This window comes from Budorcas taxicolor, chromosome 3, assembly GCF_023091745.1.
Source record: "Budorcas taxicolor isolate Tak-1 chromosome 3, Takin1.1, whole genome shotgun sequence".
Taxonomy (NCBI): domain Eukaryota; kingdom Metazoa; phylum Chordata; class Mammalia; order Artiodactyla; family Bovidae; genus Budorcas; species Budorcas taxicolor.
Window position 1 is genome coordinate 21,517,576 of NC_068912.1, and position 27,740 is coordinate 21,545,315.

At 47.2% G+C, this 27,740-nt stretch overlaps 5 non-coding genes across 5 annotated transcripts; 3 read left to right on the top strand and 2 right to left on the bottom strand.

Moving 5' to 3' along the window:
- Positions 1-2,885: 2,885 nt before the first annotated feature.
- Positions 2,886-3,026, top strand: LOC128045913 (U4 spliceosomal RNA). The gene has a single exon (XR_008199236.1). It is a non-coding gene; the product is annotated as a U4 spliceosomal RNA (small nuclear RNA).
- A 14,254-nt stretch (positions 3,027-17,280) lies between these two features.
- On the bottom strand, positions 17,281-17,354 carry TRNAN-GUU (transfer RNA asparagine (anticodon GUU)). Its single transcript has one exon. It is a non-coding gene; the product is annotated as a tRNA-Asn (tRNA).
- Positions 17,355-18,050: 696 nt separating this feature from the next.
- Positions 18,051-18,122, top strand: TRNAH-GUG (transfer RNA histidin (anticodon GUG)). Its single transcript has one exon. It is a non-coding gene; the product is annotated as a tRNA-His (tRNA).
- A 6,356-nt stretch (positions 18,123-24,478) lies between these two features.
- On the top strand, positions 24,479-24,550 carry TRNAE-UUC (transfer RNA glutamic acid (anticodon UUC)). Its single transcript has one exon. It is a non-coding gene; the product is annotated as a tRNA-Glu (tRNA).
- A 2,227-nt stretch (positions 24,551-26,777) lies between these two features.
- TRNAG-CCC (transfer RNA glycine (anticodon CCC)) lies at positions 26,778-26,848 on the bottom strand. The gene has a single exon. It is a non-coding gene; the product is annotated as a tRNA-Gly (tRNA).
- Between the last annotated feature and the right edge of the window lie 892 nt (positions 26,849-27,740).

The following is a 27,740-nucleotide window of genomic DNA, read 5'->3' on the forward strand; positions in this document are numbered from 1 at the left end:
TCATGCCCTCCTCCAGGGGATCTTCCTGACCCAGGAATCCAACCCATGTTTCTTACATCTCATCTCCTGCATTGACGGGACCCTTAAAATTAGCTTGTGAAGTCTCTCAGTCGTGTCCAACTCTTTGTGAGCCCGTGGACTGTAGCCTGCCAGGCTCCTCTGTCCATGGGATTCTCCAGGCAAGAATACTGGAGTGGGTTACCATTTCTTTCTCCAGGGAACCTTCCCGACCCAGGGATTGAACCCAGGTCTCTCGCATTGGAGGCAGATGCTTTAACCTCTGACCCACCAGGGAAGCTCTATTTGACCTTAAAATTAGCTCAGCCTTTCTGGGCCTCTGCATTCTCATCTGCAACAAGGGAGTGGTAATAGTTTACATTATCTTTTAGGTTTGTTAGTTAGTTAAGTCACTCAGTCATGTCTGCCTCTTTGCGACCACATGGAGTGTAGCCCACCAGGCTCCTCCGTCCATGGGATTCTCCAGGCAAGAATACTGGAGTGGGTATTCTCCAGGGGATCTTCCCGACCCAGGAATCGAACCCAGGTCTCCTGCATTAGAGGCAGGCACTTTAACCTCTTAGCCACAAGGGAAGAGTGTGGACTTAATAAGTAACTACACAGTAAAGCTCTGAGAAAGCTGGTATTGTTTCCACTTCTAACTGTATGTACCACTGCTGATTTCTACATTCCTCAGAGTGAATTAGGAGTGTTTAATGGTTTCGCTGATCTCCTCTCTCCCATATTAGTGACCACCATCCAGAAACTGGTTGGGTTTGCTGATGATCTAGCTGCAGTGGCAGACTGTATCCAGCTTCACCATATTATTGGGCCTTGGACAGGCATGATAATTATTTAGCTCATGATAGACAGTATTTTGCACATGCTTCTAGAAAGAACTTTTAGTAACAGTCAAGAGTGATCTCACATTTTGAGAAACGTTCAAGTATGTACCCATGACCCATGGGTTTGTCTATTTGTTTGTAAGAAATCAAAGGAGGGAAATATGATTTATCTGAAAGTTGTAGATGATTTCCTCTTTCAGTTATAATGGAGTATTTGTAGCAAAGTAGCTTTCACCTTGAAGGCAACCAAATTAATTATGGTTTAAAGAAATTCTGTTTGAGGTCTTTGAAGAAATACAGTGCAGCTAGGACCCACAGGGTCAGCGCCAGTGAGAGAGAGAGGTTCATTGGAATGAAACGGGTTCTCTACCTTTTCCTCTCAGGACATTTGCCAGTTCTCGAGAAAGCGCAAGCCACCCAGAAGCTAGGGAGAGGGCAACGGCTGAGGGTCAGGGAAGACAGTAACAGTTTAAGTAATCTAACAAATCTGGAGAGAACAAATGAGGAGGATGGGAAGGAGGTGGGAGAAAGAAGGAATGGGGAAGGAGGAGAAGAAGGAAGATGAGATGAGCAGGAGGAAAAGAAGGGAGATGAGAAGGAGAGAGGGGGAAAAAAAAGAGAAAAAGCCACGGACTATCCAAGTATTCAGACTTGAGGAGCCAAGATCCTGGAGTGCGGTGATGAGTGAACTGGATGCTTGCTTCCAAGTATTTCCCCTTAAGACATCTACAGATTAAGCCATGTTCATGTAAGAGGTTATGAAGTTGGACAGTGTGGCTGAAAGAGAGTGGAATTTTCAGCAGCAGCATGGTACTAAAGAGATAAAAACTGAAGTTCAGAATTCACCCAGAGTCAGGGCCCAGGAAAACCCTCAAAGTCTCAGGGACCCTAGCCATCTATAGCATGGCAGTGTGAGCAAACTAGTTATGGACTGAGACTTCCCTTGAATGCAAGCAAGTTGCAGATCAGCTCAGTCAAAGACTGAATTGAGGGGATGGGTCTTCTGCTGCCTGCTGGGGCAATAGGGTAAATAATATTCAGGGAAAGATAACATCATGAGATTATGCATCATTTTTCACACAACAGGTTCATTATTCACTCACAATATTCTAGGACTGAAAAAAAATAGAATGTGTTATGTCTTACTTCTAAAGATGACTCCTTGTATGCATGACATCAGTTTAAGAGCTTCTATCTAAACACTACTTTATATTGTCTTCCAGATTTTCTAATGATGTGGAAAATATTGGTAGCACAGTATTCTGGTGTGCACACATGTTGGATTTACTTTCTCTTCAAAATTGTCATGGCACTGAACTGCCTAAATTTCCTCTTTTGATTTTACTGATCCAGTAAGCAAATTTTAAGTTCAGTTCAGTCTCAGTGAGAGTCATTTCTTGGGCAGGTTGATAAGAAGTCTAGGGGTCCAGGCAATGCCAAAGAATGCTCAAACTACCGCACAATGGCACTCATTTCACACGCTAGTAAAGTAATGCTCAAAATTCTCCAAGCCAGGCTTCAACAATATGTGAACCGTGAACTTCCTGATGTTCAAGCTGGTTTTAGAAAAGGCAGAGGAACAAGAGATCAAATTGCCAACATCCGCTGGATCATTGAAAAAGCAAGAGAGTTCCAGAAAAACATCTATTTCTGCTTTATTGACTATGCCAAAGCCTTTGACTGTGTGGATCACAATAAACTGTGGAAAATTCTGAGAGAGATCAGAATACCAGACCACCTGACCTGCTTCTTGAGAAATCTGTATGCAGGTCAGGAAGCAACAGTTAGAACTGGACATGGAACTGAGAGGGTAACAGGCAGGAAGGCCAGGGGTCTCCAAACGGAGGAAATAGCCTGCAAGTGTCAGACATTTTATCTCTCTTAAGCAGCAGGAGGAAACAAACTAGCGATATTTTTTCCTTCTCTATACAAATTTAAAAGGAGTTCTCTCTTAAAATTCTGTGTTGCCATAATGACACCTGGTTTCACCTGAAGTTAACCAATGCCTTTTTCTTATGGAAATGTTTATCTTAAGCTATGCTAAGCTTTGCGCAGTGGCAGTATCGTAGCCAATGAGGTTTATCCGAGGCGCGATTATTGCTAATTGAAAACTTTTCCCAATAAGCTATGCTAATATACTATGCATTTACCCCAAACTCTGTCTTCAAGTCGGTTCCTTTTGGGCTCAGAACCTACTTGATAAACCAGTATGTTATACTCCGATATTGTTCCTCTAGTCTATGTAAATGAAACTATTTGTATGGTGCTCTGCCCTTCTTCATGATTCAAGTTAATCATTTTATGGCCCAAGATAAACCATTTGGAGCCAAGGTTATCCCAAAATACATCTTATGGGTGAGGGGCCTGGTGCCATTCTAAGTTTTGAGACATTCCTTTCTTTCATTAACAGACTGCTGGTGACTATATAACATCCAGCTAAAGACTAGCAGGGGGGTACTCTTTCTGCCCCCTTCTGATCCCTATGTCAGAAGCTTTCTCTATCTCCTTTATACTTTAATAAAATTTTGTTACACAAAAGCTCTGAGCGATCAAGCCTCGTCTCTGGCCCCAGATTGAATTCTTCTCCTCCAGGGGCCAAGAATCCCGGCGTCATAATTCAACAACAACTTTTCAGAACAACAGACTGGTTCCAAATAGGAAAAGAAGTGCATCAAGGCTGTATATTGTCACCGTGCTTATTTAACTTATATGCAGAGTACATCATGAGAAACGCTGGACTGGAAGAAACACAAGCTGGAATCACGATTGCTGGGAGAAATATCAGTAACCTCAGGTAAGCAGATGACACCAGCCTTATGGCAGAAAGTGAACAGGAACTAAAAAGCCTCTTGATGAAAGTGAAAGAGGAGAGTGAAAGAGTTGGCTTAAAGCTCAACATTCAGAAAATGAAGATCACGGTCCCATTACTTCATGGGAAATAGATGGGGAAACAGTGGAAACAGTGTCAGACTTTATTTTTGGGGGCTCCAAAATCACTGCAGATGGTGATTGCAGCCATGACATTAAAAGATGCTTACTCCTTGGAAGAAAAGTTATGACCAACCTAGATAGCATATTCTAAAGCAGAGACATTACTTTGCCGACTAAGGTCCGTCTAGTCAAGGCTATGGTTTTTCCAGTGGTCATGTATGGATGTGAGAGTTGGACTGTGAAGAAGGCTGAGTGCCGAAGAATTGGTGCTTTTGAACTGTGGTGTTGGAGAAGACTCTTGAGAGTCCCTTGGACTGCAAGGAGATCCAACCAGTCCATTCTGAAGGAGATCAACCCTGGGATTTCTTTGGAAAGAATGATGCTAAAGTTGAAACTCCAGTACTTTGGCCACCTCATGTGAAGAGTTGACTCATTGGAAAAGACTCTGATGCTGGGAGGGATTGGGGGCAGGAGGACTTCTCTGGTGGCTCAGATGGTAAAGCATCTGTCTATGATGCGGGAGACCTGGGTTCGATCCCTGGGTTGGGAAGATCCCTTGGAGAAGGAAAAGGCAATCCACTCCAGTACTATTTCCTGGAAAATCCCACGGACAGAGGAGCCTAGTAGGCTACAGTCCATGGGGACTCGCAAAGAGTCAGACATGACTGAGTGACTTCACATTAATGTTCAATATGTGATTCTAACATGCATTTCTCTATTATGATTCAGTTTTAATTGCAATTCTAAGACTTATTGTTCTCTTTAAGTTCTTTGACTTATATTAAATTGAGGTTATTAACATATAATCTTTGCCCAGAGAATATCTAATTAAGACAGGAAAAGCAAACACTCTCTTACTATAATGCTGAGGCATATTTTTATAGACTGCTGAGTGGTCAAAGTTGCACGGGTTAAGAGGAGGTGTGAGTACCTGTAGGGGATGTGGTGAACACAGCCAATATGTCATTTGAAGGCAGGTAGAACACATGGTATATCTGCTCCAGGAAGTAAGGAGCTGTCACTGGAGATCTGCTGTGTTTCTCAGGTGTTTGATTAAAAAAAAAATCCTAGTTCTTGGTTACCTGCCATAGAAATGAAGTCATATCCATTTTCCCATTCTTTGCTATCCTTTCCTTGTTTCTCTCACAAGGAGAGAAACCTGCCATTAGGCTCTGGCAGGTGGTTGAGATTGATTGTGCTCCCACAGGGCTGCCCCTTTTTCATGCCTCAAGATATGGGCACAGTGGGAGCAGGGCCACTGGGTTTGTTTACAATTCTGCTGGGCCCCAGTAGCTGTTACCCAAGCCGGTGGGGGTTCTTCTGTCCTTACTCTTCTCTGTGCCAAGAATCAGGCCAATGAAAACTGTGAACACAGGTCAGATATTTAGCGGATTTTCTGACAGGCTGCAAAGGGGATTCCTTGGCACATTTTTCCCACTGCTTTTTCCTCCTGTCCTTCAGCCCTCTCCCGGGACTTGAGCCCAATCAAAACCCAGAATGCCCAACTTCAGGACCTAATGAAGCTCAGGCTCTGATGTCTCATTGCAAAAATTCAGTGAGAGACAAAGCGATAAGTAAGAGTTGGACTTGTTAAGATTCAGAGAGAAGCGCCACACTCTGCAGGGTACAGGCCAAGGAATGTGGCCTGGCTAGATTTTTCGAGCGGGGTGAATTCATGTGCTAATGAGTGAGAGGATCATCTCAACCATTGGGGAACCACCCCCTCCTCCATCTTTTGCCTTGGAGCTGTCCTGCCACCTCTGCATGTGTCTGTTGGCTTACAGATTGGGGATTAAGGTTTATGTTATGCCCTTGTGCTATGTCATTCTTTCAAAGGTTGTGCTCTGCCTCCTCCCCTCCTGTTTCGTGCTCCTTTCCTCAGCCCCATCTGGGCCCACAGTTTTGCCTCTACAATTTTCTGGAGGGACAACCAGAAAATAGCTGGCCTTGGGAGGGAAATACTGTGTAATGTCCAACCCCCTAATCCTACCCAGCACTGGTCATACTGGAGATCTTGGGGACATCCAACTCCAGTCCGGGGGTCCCAGGAGGTCATCACGCCTTGACCTGCCTAGGGATCTGGTCCTCGAAAGGTTGTCATGCCTCAACCTGCTCAGGGATCCGCCAGTCCCAGGGGTCCCAGGAGGTTGTCACACCTTGACCTGCCCAGGGATTTGATCTCTAGGAGGCTGTCATGCCTCAGCCTGCCTGGGGATCTGCACCCTGACCCAGGGTTGCCTGGCTCTCAGGTTGCAACAGTACTGGATAGAATAAGCTTCAGAAAGACTCACCCCTAAGGAAGTCCACCCATGGAAACAGAAGGAAGTCTATTACTTGTGGGACTGTGCCCAGTCTCAGCAATAACTCAGGAGCCCAACGAGAACCCCATTGCCTTTCTGGAAAGACTAAAAGAGGCCCTCCAAAAGTTTACCAATCTGGACTTAGACTCTTATGAGGGACAGGTGATTTTAAAGGACAAATTCCTGTCCCAGTGTGCATCAGATATCAGAATTAAGTTACAACAACTACAACAGCAGGACCCCACTGCCTCTTTAGATGAGATGGTCCAGACAGCCACCAATACCTTTTATAACATAGAACAGGAAAAGGAGGCCAAGGCCCAAGAGAGGGAGAGAAGGAAAGAGACAAGGCATGCCCATATGCTGGCCACCCTCCAGAGAAGCCCTATGGCACACCCTGATTCCTTGAAGGACAAGGCACAAGGCAAATGCCTGATCTGTAGACAGGAGGGGCATTGGGCCAAAGAGTGTCTAAACCGTGACAAGTCTCCTAAAACGGCTTGCCACAAATGCCATCAACTGGGAGATTGGGCAGCACTCTGCCCTCGGGACCCAAGAGCCTCAAGGTCAAGTGCCAAGCCTTCCGTCACAATGGTTCAAGAGGACTGAAGCGGCCCACTCCAGCCAGCCCGCCTGTCACAGATAACCATCACGGGGCTGGAGCCAAGGGTGCAACTGGATGTGGCAGGTAGGTCTGAGAATTTCTTGGTTGACACAGAATTTCTTGATCTCCTACTCCGGACCCTTCTCCTCCCAAACCTGTACTATTTGGGTTGCTACAGGAAGAACAACTACTAAAAGATTTACCCAAGCACTTCTTTGTTGCTGGGATGGACAAATATTTCCCCACCAGTTTCTGGTGGTCCCTGAGTGTCCTACTCCCTTAATGGGAAGAGACATACTCACTAAACTGGGGACCACCATTGTGATGGGAAGCATTTCAGCCACTAGAGCCCTGCAACTCCTGGTTACTACTGAAGAACCCATTACACCTTCTCCAAGAGAGAGAGACAAAAAACTATGGGAGGACTAAATTAACCCCCAGGCATGGGACCGGGGGATTCCTGGACGAGCCCACCAACCTGAACTGGTCATCATTGTCCTCCGAGATCCCACTCGGCTTCTTAACCGAAAACAATATCCTCTCAAAAGAGAAGCTCAGGAGGAATTACAGCCTTTAATAAATAAATTCCTTGCTTGTGGGCAAGGAGGAGGCGCTCTCAACAGGAAAGTCGAGAGGAACTCCAGGGGTCGTGCCCCCACCAGTTCGCCATGTAACACCCCAATCCTCTCAGTAAAGAAAAAAGACAGAACCTGGCGAATGGTTCAAGATCTCCGGATCATAAATGAAGCCGTAGTCCCCCTCCATCCCACAGTACCTAATCCCTATGTAATCTTGGGAGAAATCCCACCCAGTGCCAAGTGGTTTACAGTCTTGGATCTCAAAGATGCATTTTTTTGCATACCAACTGGTTAAGAATCCCAATATCTTTTTGCCTTTGAGTGGGAGGCCCCAGGAGAAAAACGCCAACAGATGACTTGGACAGTATTACCTCGGGTTCAGAAATAGCCCCCACCTGTTTGGACAGGCCTTTAGCCGGGATCTCCTAGACCTGAACCTGGGACCTAATGGGAAAATATTACAATATGTAGATGACCTACTAATCCGCTCTCCAGATGAGAAAAGTGCCCAACAACATGCAATTCAGGTTCTAAACTTTTTGGCAGAAAGGGGATATAAAGTCTCCCATGCTAAGGCACAGATGGTCAAGACAAAGGTCACTTACCTGGGAGTTCAGATTACACATGGGTCCAGGAGGCTGTCCTCTCATCGGATACAAGGAATCCTCCAGTTGCCCTCCCCACGACTTGAAAATTGCAAGCTTTCCTGGGGCTAACTGGATATTGTAGAATCTGGATACCCAACTATGGTCTAATTGCCCAGCCCTTATATGAAAGCTTAAAGGGACGAAATGATTCAATCCCACTGATGTGGGGAACTCCTCAAAAGAAGGTGGAGGCTACACTAAAACAGGCCTTAACTCAGGCACCTGCCTTGAGGTTGCCAGACCCAGAAAAAGCATTCCAACTTTATGTCCATGAAAGAGAGGGAATAGCCTTGGGAATGTTAACTCAAAGGTTGGGACCTGAGTCCCAGCCTATAGCTTACTTACCCAAGAGGGTCGATCCAACCACCCACGGCTGGCCTGCCTGCCTTCGAAATCTTGCAGCTATTGCAATCATGATAGAAGATGCTTTAAAACTCTTCTTTGGGGGCAAACTATTTTTACCAGCCACCAAGTAAAACAACTCCGAAATGGGAGAGGCCATTTATGGATGTCTGATCAAAGAATCCTCAGATATCAAGTAATGCTGACGGAAAATCCAGGCCTCACTATATCCCCTTGTGAGGTTCTTAACCCAGCCACCCTCCTGCCTACCCCCGAGGGCTCTCTCCCCTTTCACTCTTGTCTAGAAACCTTGGACCATTGGACAAAACCCCGAGAGGGATTGTCAGAAGATCCTCTGACCAATCCTTAGGAAATCTGGTACACTGATGGAAGCAGCTTTGTCTTGGATGGAAAAAAGAAGAGCTGGGTATGCAGTAGTCTCCAATTTTGAGACCATAGAGGCTAAGCCTCTGCCACCAGGCACTTCAGCCCAATTAGCTGAGCTCACAGCCCTGACTCAAGCTTTAGAGCTGGGAAAAGGAAAAAAATAGCCATTTACACTGACTCCAAGTATGCCTTTCTGGTGCTACATGCACATACAGCTATTTGGAAAGAAAGGGGCCATCTGACCACCCGAGGGTCCCCAATCAAATATGGTGATCAGATTCTTAGACTCTTCGAGGCAGTCCCTCTGGCCACTGAGGTTTCAGTCTCCCACTGTAAAGGACACCAAAAAGGGAACACAGAAGTGGCACCAGGCAGCCAATCAGGCAGCTAAGAGAGAAGCATTACAGAACCATGACCTAATAGGGGTTGCCACCCTAGTTCCACAGATTAGTTTGCCAGAAACTCCTTCATATACTGAAGGTGAGACTCCTAAAGCTAAGAGTGTGGGCTTTCAAGAAGATCATATGGGGTGGTTCCAAAAGGAGGGACTCCTTTTTCTGCCTGGGAACCTTCAATGGAAGTTGGTTAACTCCTTACATGCCACCACTCATTTGGGGAAAAGGCCCTCCAAAGATTACTAGAAAGATCCTTCAGAGGAACAAACTTCCAAACAACTATAAGGCAAGTGGTCTCCTCTTGTCCCACTTGCCAAATAAACAACCCCCAAAGAGCTCAAAGACCCCAGCTGGCCCAGCCCATCCAACGACGTGGGACCTACCCAGGGGAGGACTGGCAGATGGACTTCACCCAGATGCCAGTTTCTCAAGGGAATAAATACATATTAGATACATTCACAGGATGGATTGAAGGCTTTCCCACCCAGACTGAAAAGGCTGAGGAGGTGATAAAGAAACTGCTCCAAAATCATTCCAAGATTTGGTCTGCCCAGGTCATTACAAAGTGACAATGGGACATCATTTACTTCTAAGGTCACCCAAGAGGTCTCTAAAGCATTGGGCATTACTTATTATCTCCGTTGTGCCTGGAGGCCTCAATCTTCAGGAAAAGTAGAAAGAGCCAACCAATTCTTAAAATCAGCGATAAAAAAGATAACCCAGGAGACCTCCCTGGGAGGGAAGGAGGCTTTACCAATAGCCCTCCTCTGCACCTGAATCACCCCTAAGGAACAGCTTGGTCTTAGTCCTTATGAGATGCTATATGGAAGACTTTTGTTTATGTAAATGACCTCTTCCTAGATCCAGAGGTTCAGACCCTCCAGTCTTATACCATGGCCATTGGGCAATTCCAACAGGATATACGCTTGTGGGGTATGAACCAGGACCCAAAAGATTCTAAGGAGTCACCACTATATGCTCCAGGGACTCAAGTCCTAATTAAAGTCTGGAAAGATGGGTCCCCAAAGGCTCAACTCCAGCCCACATGGAAGGGCCCCTACCCTGTAATACTCTCTACCCCCACAGCAGTCAAGGTACCAGGACATGACTCCTGGATTCACTACTCACGAGTCAAGCTGTGGAAGAAAACAGAAGACATTCAATACACCTGGGAGCCCCTGGGAGATCTCAGATACCTATTCAGGACTACCAATGAGTGCCATTCTAATGAGCACCCCCAAAATCTGGTTTCTGGGGATAAGATTTCTCAGGATAGCTCTAAAGAGCCAACACAGCTTGGCAGAGATTCTACTCCAAAACAGACAGGAGATAGATCTTCTGATCCCTAAACAAGAAGGGATTTGAGCCATTCTGGCAATGGGAATTTAGAATTGGCTAATGCCCCTACCAGCTGGAATCAAGATTGCCAGGAGAAATATCAATAACCTCGGATATGCAGAAGACACTACCCTTAGGGCAGAAAGTGAAGAGGAACTAAAAAGCCTCTTGATGAAAGTGAAAGTGGAGAGTGAAAAAGTTTACTTAAAACTCAACATTCAGAAAACGAAGATCATGGCATCTGGTCCCATCACTTCATGGGAAATAGAGGGGGGAACGGTAGAAACAGTGTCAGACTTTATTTTTCTGGGCTCCAAAATCACTGCACTGTTCATGGTGATTGCAGCCATGAAATTAAAATACTCTTATTCCTTGGAAGAAAAGTTATGACCAACCTAGATAGCATATTCAAAGGCAGAGATATTACTTTGCCAACAAAGGTCCATCTAGTCAAGGCTATGGTTTTTCCAGTGATCATGTATGGACGTGAGAGTTGGACTGTGAAGAAAGCTGAGTGTTGAAGAATTGATGCTTTTGAACTGTGGTGTTGGAAAAGACTCTTGAGAGTCCCTTGGACTGCAAGGAGATTCAACCAGTCCATCCTAAGGGAGATCAGTCCTGGGTGTTCATTGGAAGGACTGATGTAGAAGCTGAAACTCCAATACTTTGGCCACCTCATGTGAAGAGCTGACTCATTGGAAAAGACCCTGATGCTGGGAGGGATTGGGGGCAGGAGGAGAAGGGGACAACAGAGGATGAGATGGTTGGATGGCATCACTGACTCGATGGACATGAGTTTGAATAAACTCTGGGAGTTGGTGATGGACAGGGAGGCCTGGTGTGCTGTGATTCATTGGGTCGCAAAGAGTCAGACATGACTGAGAGACTGAACTGAACTGAACTGAATGCCCCTACTAGTCCTTGTTACACCATACTGATGCTGCTTATGATTGTTCCATACATTATCAATTGTCTAACCTGTTTTGTCTCTGCTCAGGTCAACAAGCTACAACATGCGGTGCCAGTTCAACGAAGATACAAAACTACAGCCGACCATGGAAAATATCACACACCCTTAGATGGACACCGCTATGAGGACTCTGAGGCCTGAGACTAGCAAGAGAGGGAGGCCCAATACCCCTCGCTGTCCCAGTTCAGCAGGAAGTAGCCAGAAAGACCTCGACACCCCTATTCCCAAAGAATTGGGTCTCCCATCTCTTGAGGGAGGTAGACTAGGGGAAAGGAGTCCAAAATGGTGGTGGCTATAAGACAATGAAGGGAAAAGCCCCACAAAATAGAACAGAGGTAGGTCAAAGGAAGGTCCGAGGACCGGAGTGAGGACTGCAGGTAGAACAGCACTCCTGACTAAGCCCAACTTGCATAGGGCAGGCCTACGGGGAAGAAAAAAACATAAAAAGAGGAGCCAAAGGGCTCTCTCGCCACGCGTGCACTGGAGTACTCTTCTCTTCGTGTCTTTGGATCGACGTGCTCTCATGCCTCGAAGATGGATTTTCCTGCTATCTTCTAAATAAAATAGAGCTGTAACACTGATTTATCTAAGAGCTATAACACGGTCCATTCGAGACCTGAGAGCTATAACACAGTCTATCCAAGACCCGAGAGCTGTGACACACCGAGGGGTCTTTAATGTCCGTCACTTCAAATCTTGGTTGTGACAAGACAAAAACTGAGGAGCATACATTTGCATGACAAACCTCTCTCCTGGAACAGGAAGTGACTGAACAGGACCTGGAACAGGACCTCATAGGCACCTAACTAAAGGCTTGGTGTTGAAGGCCTTCAATGTAAGGTCCTGGAAGGCTGAACAGCAGAAGACATTGGGTAAGACTGTGGGCAGCCTAGAGAGTGAGAGACAGAGAGAAACAAACAGACACGGGCACACAAAGAGAGGGAGAGAGAGAATGTTCTTCCAGATCTGGTATGGAAAAGCTGAAGAGCTTGTTTTTGCTTATGAAATTCAACAGAACCATGAGAAGGGAAGGCAAAAACCCTAAGGACCCATGTCTGCATAATCTTATGCATTATCAACTGCAAGATCCTGTGATCCAACAGCTTGTCTGAAATGAGAGAATATTTGCAGAAATAGCCCAACATTGTTGAAGAATCCTACAGAGACAGTTAGGGTCACATAAATGCAACCTGGCAGCATAGCAAGGAGACCAGTCATCAGATTGCATTCATCCAGTGAAAGCAAAAACACAATTCAGAAAGATAAGGGAAGAGGAATAAATGTCTGGGACCAGGAAGAAGTCTGGAGTCATTCTAGCCGGTCTTCTCTGGGCCTGATTAAATCAGTCACCACCAAAAATAATTATAACTTTTGGAAGACGTTCTAAACATCTCAATAGTTTAGGTGTTAAACCTATGCAAAATATGGTACCTCTGGGCAACGTCTGCATTGTCCTTCTACAGTGCCTCTGGCTTACGTGAACCACGTGGGACTCTCTCCACTTGATAGCATATCAGATGGAGATGGCAAGAGTATGAAGGAAAGGCTCTTTCATTTAATTAGTAAAATACATTGGAATACAGATTGATACACCTCTTATTGAATTGAATATTGAACATAGGAACACAGAGTATCTTTAGCTTCTGGCAAAAATGGAGTGATATCAGAGTCACCATCTTCCCTGAAATCTCACCCACACCCCAAAAACCACCCTCAAGATGAAAAAGATAGAAAACATGAAATAACCAGTTTTCCAGACACTGTAAACCAGACAGCAAAGGACAGCAACCCATGAGACGTGAAAAACAAGATGAGCCCTGCCACTGACCCAGCTTACTGCTTTCAGAGAGTGTCCAGGCTGCATACCAGGAGCGGGGAATCTAAGGCCAAATCCTTGGATGGTGGAGGTGAATCCAAGTGCTAGCTGGACAACAAGGAAGCTAGAGTTCATAGAACAAAAATTCAGTGATAAGTGGATCAAAGATCCAGGGTTATGGACTGCTGGTAAGTCGCTTCAGTCGTGTCCGACTCTGTGCGACCCCATAGACGGCAGCCTACCAGGCTCCCCCATCCCTGGGATTCTCCTGGCAGGAACACTGGAGTGGGTTGCAGTTTCCTTCTCCAATGCATGAAAGTGACAGCAGCAGCAAATACTCATTAGAATAGAGGTCAGAGAATGTTTGTGAAGAAGCTGCCTGAGGCCAGGGAAAGAAACCTTTTAAAAGATCACGGTACAATGCCTAGTGCTCACAAAAGACAGGCAATGGTACTCCCCCCACAGCCAGACTGCACTACTCATAATTCATAGGCCATTGGGAAGAACATTCAACAAACTCTCATTTCAGTAGTGGGAATAATCACCCTGAGAATAACCTACCTAAAAAATGATAAAAGCAAGATCCAAAGCGATCTGTTTACAAGTCACTTAATTGTACCCCAGAACAAAACTCAAGATGACTTATAGGAATGCCAAAATAGCTACTATCTAAGAAGAGAAACTTTGACAATGTCTGTCGAAGAATGCCAGGGATGCAAAGAGGCAGGAAAATGTGATGTGTTAAGCAGGAGACTGATCAATCCATTGAAACTGAACCACAACTGACATGATGTTATAATTAGCAGAAAGATAGGTATCAGGACGGTGTTGCATATGACCCAAGAGTTAAGTAGAAATGTAGAACATATACAAATGGCCAGAAGCAAGCTTTAGACATAGAAATGATAACATCTAGTAGTATATACTTCACCAGATGCAATTGATAGCAGATTAGACGTTGCTGGGGCATGCGGTGGGGGTGGGGGAAGATTAGGGAACACAAAGCCATGAAGAAGTGACCATATCCAAATGAAACCATGCACAACAAAACGCTTTTTAATGAACATAGCATCTCTGAGGGATAGGGTATGTTTAAAAGGTCCAATATATGAGTAATTTGGAGTTTCTGAAAAGACCAGAAGGGAAGAAATGATTTTTTGAGAAAGTTTGACAGAAAAATTTCCAAAGAGCCAAATGAACATTATGAGCACAAGAAACATTAAACAAACCACAGGGAGCCACATCAGGATTAAACTGCTCAACTCCATTGAAGAAGAAACACATTTCCAAAGAAGTCAGCAGGAAAAGACACAGTACAAACAGAAAATGAAAATAAAGATTATGTTAGATTTCTCGTCGGAAGCAGTGAGAAGACAGTGGAGCAACATCTTTAAAGGACTGGAGGGCAGCAGTCAACCTGGAGTTCATGCCTCCTCCCCAAGAAATGTCTTTCAGAAATGAAAGTGAAAAATGACATCTACAGACCAACCTACAAATGCTAAAAGAATTCATCACCAACAGACACACATTATAAGAAATGTTGAAGGAGTCCACTGACCTCAGATGGAAATCTGGATATACACAAAGGCACCAAGGACAACAGAAAAGGTATCTATGTGGGAAAATACATAAGCTCTTTCTTATTATTTCAGTCTCTTTAGAAACTGGGGCTAATTTTTCTAAAGTAATCATGAGGGATTGTGGGGTTTATGACATATGCAAGTAAAATGCATGACGACAATAGCAGAAGGGCCCACAGCAAAGAAATCTGAAGATGTGAACTTGAAGGCAGATTGTGGTAAGTTCCAGATGTCTGCTGTAAAGCTTCAAGCAGTCACTTAAATAAGAAAAGAAATTGTAGATAGCTAATAAGCCAACCAAGGAGTAGAAATGGGATTGTATATGAGCCATGTAAACACCGTCAGTTCAGTTCAGTCGCTCAGTTCAGTTGCTTCAGTCCGACTCTTTGCGACCGCATGGACTGCAGCACAACAGGCTTCGCTGTCCATCGCCAGCTCCTGGAGCTTACTCAAACTCATGTCCATCGAGTTGGTGATGCCATCCAACCATCTCATCCTCCATCATCCCCTTCTCCTCCCCCCTTCAATCTTTCTCAGCATCAGGGTCTTTTCAAATGAGTCAGTTCTTCCCATCAGGTGGCCAAAGTATTGGAGCTTCACTTTCAGCATCAGTCCTTCCAATGAATATTCAGGACTGATGTCCTTTAGGATTGATTGGTTGGATCTCCTTGCAGTCCAAGAGACTCTCAAAGAGTCTTCTCCAACACCACAGTTCAAAAGCATCAGTTCTTCGGCGTTCAGCTTTCTTTATAGTCCAACTCTCACATCCATACATGACTACTGGAAAAACCAAAGCTTTGACTAGATGGACCTTTGTTGGCAAAATAATGTCTCTGTTTTTTAATGTACTGTCTAGGTTGGTCATAGCTTTCCTTCCAAGGAGCAAGCGACTTTTAATTTCATGGCTGCAGTCGCCGTCTGCAGTGATTTTGGAGCCCCCCCAAAGTAAAGTTTCTTATTGTTTCCCTATCTATCTGCCATGAATTGATGGGACCAGATGCCATGATCTTAGTTTTCTGAATGTTGAGGTTTAAGCCAACAGTTTCACTCTCTTCTTTCACTTTCATCAAGAGATTCTTTAGTCCTTCTTTGCTTTCTGGCATAAGGGTGGTGTCATCTGCAAAGCTGAGGTTATTGATATTTCTCCCAGTAATCTTGATTCCAGCTTGTGCTTCATTCAGCCCAGCATTTCACATGATGTACTCTGCATATAAGTTAAATAACCTGGGTGACAATATGCAACCTTGACATACTGCTTTTGCAGTTTGGAACCAGTCCCTCGCTCCACGTCCCATTCTAACTGTTGCTTCTTGACCTGCATACAGATTTCTCAGGAGGCAGGTCAGGTGGTCTGGTATTCCCATCTCTTGAAGAATTTTCCAGTTTGTTGTGGTCCACACGTTCAAAGGTTTTGGCATAGTCAATAAAGCAGAAGTAGGTGCTTTTCTGGAACCTTCTTGCTTTTTCGATGATCCGACGGATGTTGCCAATTTGATCTCTGGTTCCTCTGCCTTTTCTAAATCCAGCTTGCACATCTGGGAGTTCACAGTTCACGTACTGTTGAAGCTTGGCTTGGAGAATTTTGAGCATTACTTTGCTAGCATGGGAGATGAGTGCAATTGTGTGGTAGTTTGAACATTCTTTGGCATTGCCTTTCTTTGGGATTGGAATGAAAACAGAGCTTTTCCGGTCCTGTGGCCACTGCTGAGTTTTCCAAATTTGCTGGCATATTGAGTGCAGCACTTTCACAGCATCATCTTCTAGGATTTGAAATAGCTCAACTGGAATTCCATCACTGCTAGCTTTGTTCATAGCGATGCTTCCTAAGGTCCACTTGACTTCGCATTCCAAGATATCTGGCTCTAGGTGAGTGATCACACCATTGTGGTTATCTGGGTCATGAAGATCTTTTTGTACAGTTCTTCTGTGTATTCTTGCCACCTTTTCTTAATATCTTCTGGTTCTGTTAGGTCCATACCATTTCTCTCCTTTATTGTGCCCATCTTTGCGTGAAGTGTTCCCTTGGTATCTCTAATTTTCTTGAAGAGATGTCTAGTCTTTCCCATTCTATTGTTTACCTCTATTTATTTGCATTGATCACACTATGCATTGTAAACACCATGTGATAGAGCAATTGCTCTTCCAGGACTTGTCGCTATAGAAGACCTTGTACAAGGGGCCAACGATGTATGTACAAGGATGACTACGCATTATTTGTAACCATGAAAGCATATGGAAAGTGTTAAAAAAAAAAATAGTATTAACAGTACGTGCAAAAAAAAAAAAAAAGTAGTAACTCCCTCGTTAAAAGCAATTCAGAAAGTGACGATGACATCTCAGGAATTTCCAGGGGACCTATTTTCCCGGTGAGCTCTTCTATCTAGCTCGGTGATGGCCTTCTGATCCCGCCTTATGTCCCTGTGAGGTGGACAGGAAACAGGAGCCAAGAGGGTAGGAGTGAAGGAGCCTTTTCCCGCCTTTACAGTAGAGGATGGGCAGGAAAGAAAGAACGAAAAAGCTTTCACGTTTTGGAAAGGAGTAAGCAGAAGGCGTCCCTGGGTGGGCTCGAACCACCAACCTTTCGGTTAACAGCCGAACGCGCTAACCGATTGCGCCACAGAGACTAACGGGTGTCATACTGCTCTCAACGACGTAGAGAAGAAACTTAGCCCTTCCACGGCAGGCGGAGCCGCACGCCTTTCCATGGACAACGACACCGGCTCAGACCCTCGGACAGCCGGAGAGCTGACTACGACGCAGCGCGCTGGTTCTCGTGGGGAAGCCGGGAGTCGGGCGATTCCGAAGCCAGAAGGGCAGCGGTTCGTCCCCGCCGCGCCTGGCTCCACACCCGCCGCAGATGCAACGCCCCCGAGACGCCCCGGGCCTGAGCCGAGGGCGGCCCGAGGGAAGCTGAACCCCCGGTGGGCCCTGTGACGGCTCTCCGATTGCTTCGCTGGCTCTGCCCTCCCTCCGCTGGTCCGCGGTCGGTGGCGCGGGAGCCGGAACCAGGGGGTGCGGGGGGTCGGACCGAAGGGACAAACGCGACGAGCCGGGAAAGCAGCCGGCGAGGTGGGGACCGGCATAAACAGACTTCCCAGGAGGTCTGTGCAGAGGCACGTGCCTGATTTGGGGAGGCAAGATTTGGTTTCTGATTTGATTTAGTCACCATGTATCGAAATTGAGAGGAAGGGACTGGATAACAGAGCGGAGATGAAAGTCTATGAATACCTGTTGTCGTCCAGCAACAGCGCAGTGACTGGAAGGAAATTACGTCCGCCTTGTAAGAGCAAGGGCTGCGACGGCGGCAGGAGCTGTGGCGCGCCGTGATCGTATAGTGGTTAGTACTCTGCGTTGTGGCCGCAGCAACCTCGGTTCGAATCCGAGTCACGGCACTCTCATCCATCACTCCTGACGGCTACCCCTTTTTTACTTCGGCTGGAAACTTGCACAATTGTATCCCCACAGAGTACTCACTCAACGTTCTCATGCCTGGTCTGAGCAGCAGGAAACTGAAGGCGGTGGTTTCTCCTTCTGTGCTGCTGTGACAGAGGGAAGCCCAGCAAGGAGCCTCCTGTGCTGTAAAGGGTGGAACGCCTACTTTGTTACTCAAGATGGGCAGGATAAAGACCCGATACAAATTGTATCAGATAAGCGACTCCTCCTCCCTCGACTTGTTTGGCCGGTTTCTTCTGGGCTCCTGGGAATCTCTGCTCCGAGGACTGTTTCAGTCCTTGGCCATTGTTCCCTTCCTAGTCATCGCACTCACCTCTCTAGTGCCCTTCGTTTTATACTCTCAAGGATCTTAAATGCCTGTCGGCAGCCACTCACTAGACAAATGGTAACCATCAGGACGGGACTACTGGAGGAGCTTAACAATCACCGCTTATAAGTGATGAAGAACGGTGACTACAGCCCCCTCTGCTCTGACAACCAACTAGTGGAAACAGCGAACATGTGATTCTTCCGCCTGACCACAGCTTTGCTGGCAACAGACAGGGAAGTTATACTGAGAGCAGGACCCAAAGCGGGGAGTTTGGGTCAATCACAAATGGAGATCAGACTTGAAGATTCCCTGAGCACAGAAACCTGTTTAGCTGTGCAAGCAAAAGCTCCCTTAGCTTATTTTGCAAAATGAGTGAAACTTACCTTGGGCCATGCTTGTTTATGCCTCTGAAAACCATAAACAAAACAAAGCTGTTTGCAAAAAATGATAGGAGGTAACCATTTTTCACCATATCCCCATCCCAAGGAAAACTCTGATATAACCAATCACAGTGAAGAATAAACAGTCATTGCCTCCTCACTGTATAAGCTGCTTTATAACTGTATACCTGTGAGCCTCCTTCCATAATTTGTTGGAACACTCCCTTTTCCTGAACCGTCTTTTGGGGCACCCTCAACCGTTACTAATTGTTGTTTTGGTGACCTGGTGTTTTTACTTGTGCCCTATTTGGACTTTGACAGTGCCTCAACATTTTCATCTATCAGACTGGGCCAGCAAGGAAACTCCTCATCATACTATCATTGTCCCCTCTGCCTGAATTTAGTGACAATTCAATCAGCAATGAGGAATCATTAAAGTCATTGTCATTGGCCTCTGTTTTGTTTGTTGATCATCACTGTCCAGACTCCTTTCATTTGTATGTTTGCCTCTTCTAACCTGTCATGGAAACGCAACCATAGTGGAAATATGCTTTTCTACACCTCTTTATCTGTATAATATCTCTGACTTTATCCATTGTTGTGTAAAGCAGGTGTCATTTCTCTTTCATCGTTGAGATGCATTCCATGGCAGTAACACAGCACAGTCTGTTTACCATTCACTCTATAGAGAGCATTTGAGCTGTTTCCAATATTGTCTATTGTGAATGAACCTGCTCTGAGCATTCTCTCCTCAAGAGATGTTGTGGGCATAGGTCCTCATTTCCCTTGCGGGGTGGGGGTGGGGGTGGGGGTGGAGGGGGGAGGGGGGGAGGAAACTTTGTGAAGAATTGATGGTACCAAAGAGTAACCTTGTATAAAAACCACCAAAGCTTTCCCCAAAGCAGCTGTACCATTTTATATTACCCCCAACAATATGAATGAGAGTTGTAGTTATTCCACATCTTTGCAAGACTGTTTGTTTGCCCTCCTTATAATTTTAGCCATGCTGCCAAGAGTAGTGATATCGCAGTGTGGTTTTAATATCCATTTCTCTAACAGCTAAAAATAATGAGCGCTCCTTGTATGCTTTGTTGGCCACGTGCACATCATCTTTTCTGATGTACCTGCTCATTATCTTTTACCCATCTGAAAAAAGTTGGTTGTATGTTCCTTGAAAATAGGACTTTCCTGATACTAAGAATCTGCCTGTGATGTAGGAGACCCTGGTTCGACTCCTAGATCTGGAGATCCCCTGGAGAAGGGATAGGCTACCCAGTCCAGTATTCTTGGGCTTCCCTTGTGGCTCAGCTGGTAAAAAATACTATTGGATCGGAGGAGGTCATTATATATTATAATCACGGAGAGGCAGGATTGTAAGCTATCTTTTGTGACTATTTTCTCCCTCTTTGTAGCTTGCTTTTCCACTTTAGTAGCATCTTTGACTGACAAGATATGGTTAACGTTGTTGAAGTCTAATTTATCATTTGTCTTGGTTTTATTTTAATCAAATAAACCCATTATTATTTGTGTCCTGGTTAGTAAATCTTTGCCTAAGACCAAATCAGAAAGTATCCTCAAAATGCCTTCTACCATTAACTTTAATGTCTTGGTTTACAATGTAACTCAGACTGATTCTTGTCTGTGAGGTAGAAATAAAGCTGCCCCACCCCCAATATCGAACCTATTTCCTCTCCCTGCTGCTGCTGCTGCTGCTAAGTCGCTTCAGTCGTGTCCGACTCTGTGCGACCCCATAGATGGCAGCCCACCAGGCTCCCCCGTCCCTGGGATTCTCCAGGCAAGAACACTGGAGTGGGTTGCCATTTCCTTCTCCAATGCATGAAAGTGAAAAGTGAAAGTGAAGTCGGTCAGTTTGAACTGCTGTTCCTGAAAACTCATTCACATATGGAGCTATGGGTTTCAAATCTTTCAAATCAGTCCGTTTTCTATTTGTGTACCCTGATACCACTTGCACATTGCTGATCTATAGGAGGTCATAGTAACTCTTATAGTCAGGTAGAGCAAGTTTTCCTGTTCTGTTCATTTCCACACCGAATGATGCATTGTGCAAATGTAATGATTCATGCAACCATCACCCAGGCATCATTCCTCCTTTCCTTTTGCTGTGGGACACCAGCCCTTCCTCATAGGTACTGGCTGCCCCTTTGTGGCAAATAGCCTCTACTGTGGCCTCTGGGGAGGACAAATGCCCAGATGTCTGCAGGGCTGGAGAACTTGCAAGAAAGATCTGCAAGTGCCAAAGCAGTTTGCATTTCCAGATGCAAGTTGAGGGGTGCTGGTGGTGAAGGAGGGGTGAGGAGGCAGCAGGAAGTTAGCTCACTTTTCAGACCTTTGATCAAGAGAAAGTTTTCTTTAGTAATTTCTAACTGTGGAAAGTACAAAACTTTGTGCTATTGAACATTTCCTCTTCTTTCTAGGGAAAGAGACTCCAATGGAGGGTACCTAATTTGCAAAGTTGATCGCTGGGTGTGATGTTGAAAACTGAAAGCTAGGGGAGAGCTCTTCTTTTGTTTTGTGAGCATAAAAGAAGATGAGGGAGAACGGGAGATAGAGAGAAGGGATAATAGGCTGGAGCCTGAAAACTGATCTTAGGGTCTGGCCCTGGATGTCAGATTTGGGGGAAAGAGAAGACATTGTTGATCATATCCAGGGAAGAAGGACTTCAGTGGAAATAGAGACGGTTAAGGCCATCTTATGACATTTTGCCTACATTTACATGTAATTCTTCTTTCCCTTTTATTTTTATAGATAAGGCTCGGGTGAGATTGATTCGCTCATTTCTTTTTGGAATGCACATTTAAATAAAAATGAGTGCCATACTTCAAATAGTCATCCATGAACCTCATGGACTCTTCTGAGATTCTACCAGCTGTGCATCACAAGTAAAATGGGCCCAACCTGGGGACCCTACTTAGGAAAGTGCAATGAGTTTTAAAGGGGTGGGTGGGAGAGAAATGAGACACTCTCAATAATACTTGCTTCCTTACTGTAGTGGTTTTCATATATGCTCCACATCTGCTCAATCCTTTCAGTCAAATAAGAGCAGTTGGGAAAATGAAAAGAATTCAGTTAACTGCATCCTGGAAATGTATGGAAGTCATGCCTAGGGAGGCTCAAGTACTAGCAGATGGGAAGACTGGGGATTCCCTACTCACTGGTAGCCAGGCCCTCTTTGTCTGCTTTGTCTATTTGGGTAGACTGGACAAGGGGACTCCATTCCCCTTCACCAGCCATGGGGATAATCCACCTTCATTGGTAACTCTAGATCCTGAAACTTCATAAGATTTTCTTCATTTTCTCTTTGATCTCTCTTCCGCCTACCTAATAAGAGAGGATTCACTGCCTTGTTTCTCAGTCAGGACCCTTTTGGGGTTCCTTGGGGACAGGACTGAAGTGGACATCTGGTTTCCCCTCGGTGTCCCTCCTGGCTTGGGTGTTTCCGGAGCTCAGGCTGACCCAGTATGGAACTCCCAGTGGGTGGGCCGCCTGGGAGACGAGAAGGCTGTTTGCCAGTGTGGCTGGAGGTGTGGCCTCATGTATTGGACACCCCACTCAAACCCTATTCTTCACATGGAAGCCCAAATAATGTGGCCTGTAAAGTTTCTCTACAGGCTGTACTCAAAGACAGGTGAAATTCTGGAAGGGGTGAGAGGAGCCTCGCTGAGAAGACCCAGACTTATTCCTGGCAGCCCCTCATGGGCAGGCTCAAAAGAGGTTGATTTCAGGGATGGAGACAAAGAAAAGGCTTCATGGCAGAAAACCCCGTGATCTTGAGATGAAAATCTTCAGTCCTAATGTCTAGGTGAGCAGGGGTCCGAGTTGAATCCACCGCTGCACCCTGACCAGGAGAGTCGTCTGCCCAAATTCAGAGGCCAGGACCAGGAGAGACTGGGCACATCACTGGTTCTCTATCATGAGCGACTGGGCTCCCGCCCTCACTCCCTGCCCGCTCTGTGACACTAGGCCCTGTGTGGAACATCTTTTACTTTTTAAGACTGGGGCAAGGGGGATGGAGAGTTTCTCCCTGGCATCTAGTCGGAGGAAGGCTGAGAGGGGAGGTCACTAAACACGCTTCGGTCCTCAGGCAGAGTCCTATCCCGTGAAGAATGATCCCATCCAAAATATCAACACTGGAGAAGTTGAGAAACCTTGGTGTAGATCAATGTTCATATACTGGCGAGACAAGAAAACACCAATTCCTGAGTAACTGGATGTGGGGTCTGAGGAAAACTGTGGCGGCAGAGAGAACTCCAAGAGTTTTGACCTGTGTATAGAGAAGGATGGAGTTAGCATGGACTAAGGTGGGAAAACTGTAGGTGCAGCAGGTTGTAGGGGGAACTCATCCTCTGGGATTTTCCCCAGCAAGAACACTGGAGTGGGTTGCCACCTCTTTCTCCAGGCAGACTTCCTGACCCAGGAACCAAACCCATGTCTCCTGTGTCTTCTACATCGCAGGCAAATTCTTTACCCACTGAGCCATCGGGGAAACCTATAGCGGGGAAGATCTGCTTTCAAATGGCACTCGGGTCCTCCAGCCCATTGCCAAGCAACTGACACCACGTGGTGGCAAAGGAAAGTACTCCTTTTACTGCCGGAGAACTGGCAGCTGATGCTCAAAAGACCCGAAATCATGGATGGCTTTCAGGCAAGTGTAGATAAAGACAGTGTGGGGGAGAGGGTCCCAGGGTGTCTGTTCAGTTGATGGTGAGGTAACAAGGTGAAGTTTCTGGAATCAACATCCTCATTCTGACCCTCTAACCTCTAACGGGTCCACGTGCTTGTGGTCTGTGAAAACAACCTCGGAATACGCGTCAAACATTGTTATCTATGTCCTGAAGGGAGAAACTACAGGTCCTGTGATGCTGCTCTATGACTCATTCATTGTGAAAACTGGGAGCAGGCCTCCTACCCGACTGCTGCTCTTTGCCTCCGCATGTTCTCATTCCTCTAATCACTGATTCTTGAGCCAGACTTTCGGCAACTCAGGGATGGCTCAGGAGACAGAAGTTTTTCTCCACGCCGAGCTGGGGAACACTGAGGTGTGGGTTAACCGAGAAAGCCCATTCAGGGATTGCTCGACTTTCGACCCAGAATCCAGTTCGCAGTCTTGGCGCCAGACTCCCGAGAGCTCTCCGTTCAAGCCCTCTCGGTTGCTGCATCCGCCCGAGTCCTTCTGGACCGTAGAGATGCGGGGTGTCCGTGAGCGGTCCCTTCTCACCCCGGGCACAACGCCTCCCGCCTCCTCCGGGCCCCTGGCCTCCGCTCCAGCTCCCTGGGCCCCAGCGACCTTCTGTTCTATTCACTCCCGGGCACCTCGCTAAGGCGGGTCACCAGTCCAGTTCTGAGGTGCGGCCGGGATGAGGCAAGTTGCTCCTGACTTGGGGACCAGGCGGGACTCGGGGGCGCTGGGTGCCTCACCTGCAGGTGCCTTTTCTGGGGGAAGAAGGGAAGGGATGGCCTTAGGAAAGGATTTCTGGCAGTGACGGCGAAGGCTCAAGACTTTAGAGAAGGCGCAAGACCTCCGCGGAGGAGAAAGGGAAACGGTGATTCTAGCCAGAGGCAAGAAGAAGGGCACCCGGGCCGTAACTCCCTGGTGGTCTAGTGGCTAGGATTCGGCGCTTTCACCGCCGCGGCCCGGGTTCGATTCCCGGTCAGGGAAACCTTTTGTGCAGCGTTTCATCCCCTGATTCACCGTGTCGAGGAAGACTACAGTCGCCGATTCTCCGACCAGACGAAAGCAGCTTGTAAAGTACGCGAGTGGAGTATGTAGATGAGACGCTGCGGGGTCGCAGGGTCTGGCGGAGTGGGCAGTCGGCGCCGTTCCTGGAACAGCTTGGAGGAGTGCGGTTTGGAAGAACAGCGAGGGCCGCGGGGAGGGCAAGGTGTTGGCCGTGAGTGTCGGTGGAGGGATGGGAGGCTGCCCTGTGGCTGCGGGCTGTGGGCTCACACTTAACCGGGCACCGGAGAGACTGTGGTTACGAAGGTAGTTTTTCCCAGGATGAGGCTCGTCTATTGCACTCGGGACCTGCAGATGCCGGGATCTCCGCTACTGCGAACCGCGTTCGTGCTCTCCGCCGGTTTCCCGCGGTTCATGACAGGCGACATCTCTTCCGTGGTGCCTCGCTGTGCTCCGCTCCCCAGATCCAGAGCGGGAGGCGCACCCACCTCCCCACCCCCCACCCCCGCCCCCAGCCAGCGCGCCACTGCTTGGACCCCCATCTGCCGGCTTTCCTATTTCGTGACCAAAGCGTCTGGATGTGTCCTGCGTCTTGAGGCACGCCTCCTGTCAGTCCACAAGTGCCAGACGTGCCTTCTCCTGCAGCCTCCAGTCGGCCACGCGCGTGTGGGTGCGCGCGCCCGGCCCCCACCCGCCGGGCTCCGCACTGGTCCGGGCCACCCGGGAAAGCGTGAGAGCCTCGCTCGCAAGCCTCGCGCTCCACAGTCCCTTTGGGGCCAGGTCAGAGGGAGGCACCCCTTCCAGGAATGCGGAGGTCAGAGGCCTGCCTCGGTCAGGAGGCTCCCGGGGCCGGCGCGCCGTATCCCTGGCCCGGCTTAGCCAACTTCCCACCCGGCTAGCCCGTCCCCCTTCTCCTCTTCCACCCCAGCCGTGTTCCCGCGGAGAGTCAGCGCTCCCTCCACGCGCCCCTCTGGCCCAACCCCCAGATATCACCTAGCCGCCTCTCCGGTGCCTGCGGAGGGAGTTGGAGCTCTCTTTTCCTGCAACGGGAGGAGAGAGAACGTGCGGACTCAGGCGGCAACCCGTTCCCTTGCCGGTTCTCTGAGCTCTGCCCATCGAGGGGCCTAGCTCAGGACCCTGGGTCTCCCGCGGCCCAGGGAGCCGGCCAAGCTGGGGCCTCTCCCACCGCTCCTCAAGAAAGAGCAGGAATGTCCTCCGGGGTCCAGAAGAGGCACCCGGGAAAGCATCCAGCACAAGCCGGGACACTGCGCAATGGACCCCTTCGGAGCAACGCTTCCGTCGGCGCGTCCTTCCCTCCGAGGGCTTCGGGCAGACAAGAAATCACGATGAGCTCTCCACTGTCTTGACTGAGACCAGAGGAAAGGAGGGTATCTTCCAGGAGAGCAGCAGCACTGAAGCCTGTGGTCGCAGAGAGGCTTTTGGAGCCAGAGCGCCCTCTCTTCACCAGGGCTATCCAGGGGCTGTAGAAATCTCACCCGGCTGAGGCCGCCTCCTCCCCTGCCCCCTCCTCCTACACCTTGCCCCGTCTCCTACGCCCTCCTCCCGTCTTCGTTTTCTATCTTGGTGGTCTTCGAGTGCCTCGGGACCTCTCACCTCCGCCACAGGTTGCTTTTTTCCGGTAGTTCTGAGCTTCAAATACGGAAATGTATGTAAGAGTGCAACGAATGCTCAACAACGGTGACACCTCCCCCCCCCCCCCCCCATTTTTTGAATCAGTAACATTTTCTGAGTTATCAGGATTGTCTCGTTTGTAACAATTGCATTTTCATTGTCGGAGTATACTGATGTACATTTAAACCTTACATGTTGAGTAATAAATGGGTTCTGCTATTTTCTTATGAATAATGATGTGCAGAAGAATATTCTTACACATACATCTTTGGCAATTCTGTAGGATAGAGACTGTTCTTTTATTTATCAGAGGACACTTGCAGGTAGAAAAGTAGAAACTGGCCAGCGAGGTGGTGACTGGGAGGCACGCCAAACGCTGCTCCGTCACAGCCCTGGGGCTCCGATACAGTCCCAGTTCCCACGACTCCTCAAGTATCTTCTGCTCAGGGCTGCCTTCGGATTATAGTCCCTTTTCTTACTCCTTGTGGGCAGAACCACGACATAACTGGACTTGGCGCGTGGAGCAGGCAAAACCAAGCAGTGAAAAGTCTGGGATGAAAAGCTAACACGAGCACGATGCATTGGCCGGGAATCGAACCCGGGTCTCCCGCGTGGGAGGCGAGAATTCTACCACTGAACCACCAATGCCCCGCTCGCTGGACGTCCTGACGGCTCTCCGGAAAGAATCTCCAAAGCGACTGCGACACCCTCGGCGGGCAAACAAAAGAGATTCCGAAAAAGGCTTACACCGCTGTGTTTGGAAGACAGAGTTCACAGACTGACGGGCACTCGAAGCAAAGGCTTGCCGAGAAGGGCTACAATCAGGCAACAGCATAAAGTGGGAACATTCAAATGAAAATATCAAAATACCGGCGTTATCAGCTCACACCACAACTCTGAGAAAGGCTCTTTATGACCATACCACAGACCCCTGCAGAAGATACATCGGAAATCCATCCAGATCCCTTGTTTATGACCCTCAACCTCAGACTCTTACCTTAGAGGGCCTGAGAAAATTATTCAACTTGCTAGGTTAGGCAAGCGAAATTCTAATCCAGGTACGAAATAAGAAACAGAGGCAGAATCAGACTGTAATCAGAGGACGGAAAGGGCCAGAATCTAAATAGAGATAATGAAGAAATACACCATTTTTTGGTATAAAATAACGAGGCAGTCTTGTAAGCATTACAACGATAGTATGTGTCAAGCTTTCTAAGGTGTTCAAAGCATTTCGATGGATAGGTGATATGCATAACTATTTAAAGATTAATTAATACTGTTTGCAACCAATGTTTGATTAAATGGAAGAATCTAATCTCCTAAACTGGACTCTGTGTTGTGCTGAGTTTTAGCATTTGTGACTCTGAGATGCATATGGGGCGTATGTAGGCTTTGGTGTTTTGGTTGTGTAAGGAACAGACTAAATTCCAGAAAAGTATTGATGGGTGAAATGTTAACATATTGGTCCTCTGATGAGACTGAAGTACAGAGTGATGTCTTTCCCTAATTTTCCCTGAGGTATTTACACTGAAGAAAGGAA